The sequence below is a fragment of the Cervus elaphus genome, chromosome 33 (genome assembly GCF_910594005.1).
Source record: "Cervus elaphus chromosome 33, mCerEla1.1, whole genome shotgun sequence".
NCBI lineage: Eukaryota > Metazoa > Chordata > Mammalia > Artiodactyla > Cervidae > Cervus > Cervus elaphus.
The window spans coordinates 20,628,083-20,631,075 of record NC_057847.1 but is presented as its reverse complement, the minus strand read 5'-3'; positions in this window follow the sequence as shown (position 1 = coordinate 20,631,075).

The following is a 2,993-nucleotide window of genomic DNA, read 5'->3' as shown; positions in this document are numbered from 1 at the left end:
GATCCCCTCATGACTTAGATGCATATTCAAGTTTGCAAAGCACTGGCCCTACTGTAAGAAGCAAACTGACGCATAAAAAACAAACAACTGTTACAGGCAGAAGGTGGACTAAAGAACTAAGTAGCTAAGTAGACCTCAATCTGACTAAATTATTTGTTGCGGTCCCATGAGAAGCCAGGCCCTGAGCTGGGTTTTTCTGGAAGTGAAGGATTGAGGCCAGGCACAGTTAGCCTGGTGCCCTTAGGGCAGAAAACAAAAAGCGCATGCACCTAAGGAAGACCAGGGCTTGTGCTCCAAGGGGAGGTCAAGCAAAGTGTGACCAGGTTTGGCAGAGCAGTAGCTGAAGTCTAGAGGGAGGTCAGAAACCGGGTAGCAATTGCACAGACTGACAGACGGAAATGGTAATGGGGAAGCGGAAAGGTCTGTTCCAGGCAGAAAAAAGCACAAGCAAAGATGCAGAACTCAGAAGACTGCTGTGTACTAAGGGAACACTGCCTTCGTCTAAAGCAGTGATTCTCAAATGACTTCACGGAGACTCATGAGTCTGTGATGATGCCTCAGAGACTAAGGGAAGGGAGGCCAGTGGGATTACCGGGGCCCCATATCAACCACATAAGATATTCTTACAGTGGACCCCACCAGTGAAAAATAAAATTTGAAGCATATCACTGAGCAATATACAAGGTATATTGTATTGCTTCTAAAATTATTACTTATAGCTCTGCCTGGCATGTAGTCAGTACTCAAATATCTACTGAATAAATTAAATAATGAATGAATCTATGAGATCAAAGTAAAAAATGTGGAGCTACTCTGGGTCTACACTGCAAATGGTCTGAAATGTCAGACAAGCGAGAGGTTTATATGTCACTTGGTAGAGCACTGAGAAGGAGTTTATTAGCCAGTGACTGAACTTGGCTCTGCTTTAAGGAGCTTATTCTGCAAACCAAGTGTAAAATGGATTGAAAATGAGAGAGGCTGGAAATGGGAAACTAGTCAGGAAGACATCCTGGTAGTCTCTAGGAGATAAGTGGAGTCTGAACAAAGACAGTCACAGTGGCAATAAAAAGGTAGAGAAGTTGGCATCGTGAGGCATCGTGGAGACAGTATTTGTCTGTGAATTATGTGTGGGAAGAAAATATATTAGAAAGGTTCTAGGTGACTGAGAAGTATAGAAATTGACAGAGTCACCCATGTTCATGTAAGGAGAAAGATGTTGATTACAGCTATACCTGTTAGATTTGAAGCACCTGAGAATAATATAAAGTCACCTCGTGGGTGGTGCAAATGTCAATACAAAATTTAGGAGAGAAAGTGGATATAACTTAGCACTAATAAGAGGACACCACTGAATAAAAAGTCACATGCAAAAGAGTAAAAAGGAGGTCATCTATACAGAAAAGAAGATCAAGAAAAATCTGCAGAAGAAAAAAACAGAAAAAGGAGGATACAGAGTCTATATGAGACGCTCAGGAACAGAGACAAGAGTTGGGAAGGTGGTAGAATATACTGAAATGGTGGGGTGGTGGTGGGGTCACAATAAAAACCCAGAAGCAAATAAAAAGCAGCAGGACAAACTCTCCTCGCTCTTTAGCTCTTCGAAGACATGGGATTTTATAGGCACAGCAGAAAGCCAATTTTGCTCTTTATTTCCGTGAACAAAGATTTTCACAAATAAAGCAGTTGCTCCAGTGAGAAGTAAACTCATTGCTCATTCTTTTAAAATATAAATTGTTCCTGTTTAAAACTGAGCAATGGTATCTTCAAACTCAGCTGGAAGAAAAAAAAAAAATCTAAAGCTGGAGAGGTAGTCCATGGATTTTAGATTCTTCCATGGTAGGAGCTCCACAAAGCATTATCTATGTAGACATTTCACCTTTGGGAATTGTGTTTGTTTTGGAGGATTTTTTTGGTTTTCTTGTCTCTAAGCCAGGTCACCAGCCTGAAAAAAAAAAATGCTGAGAACACCTGATATACTTTGATGAATCCTCACATAATAGTGGCACTTTATAAAGTTACCAACTGCTGACAGGTCTCACTAATTGGCCATGTTTGGGTGACAAGTACTAATGACAGTTTCTCCACTGGTTTGACTGTAGAGGAGACACCTCCCTTGATTGCCTCAATTCAAGAAGAACACATTAAATTCACTGTTGTTTTTTTTTTTTTGCTATGTGAATCTATATATTGGTAAAATACTACAAAATATCAACATTATTTTCTTTAATATAGATGCTGTTTAATGGTTATTAAATTTCTTTAAAGAGATCGTCACTTACATAATATAAAACAATACAATGCAAATGGAATACATAAGGAATTATACTGCAAAACATTTATATTACGAGGATGACTTCAGAGAGAACAGTAATTTTTCCTTTATTAGGAGAATTCACCTTCTCAAATGCATTTTTACTACAAATGTATCCAAGAGAGGTCAAGGAGATCTATAAGAACAGCTATTTGATTTGTGGTTTTCATTCCAAGCTTCCTCAGATCACTTCTGGAAACGAGTAGGAGTGTAAATTATAAATCTACAAATACTTGATTTATGAGAATATAAAATTTGAACTACAACCAACACTTTACTCAAATATTTTTTCCACCTTAAAAAGCTAAGGTAACAACATAACTTTCAATGCGTATTTGCATTCTAAGGGCATTTATCTGTTACAGGGAAGAGGTAGCACATACACTCATTGCACATATGGCATCAAAATAAGATGAAAGGACTCTGAAAACCCGAGAAACTGGGCCCTGAAATATTTAAGGGAAGTTCTTTCCAGCCAAATCCTTTATCTAACACATAGTTTACTTTGTGGGAAAAAACCTTCTTTTTAATTTGACAAATGCATTGTTTTTTGTTGTTTTTTTTACAGCTTCATGCACTATTCTGTAGCTGCCAGTGTCTAAGCTTTAGGCTGGGCCCTGCAACACACAGGTTTTATTTCTTCTGTTTGAGCATCCTTTGCTACATCTTAACCAAGTTTGCA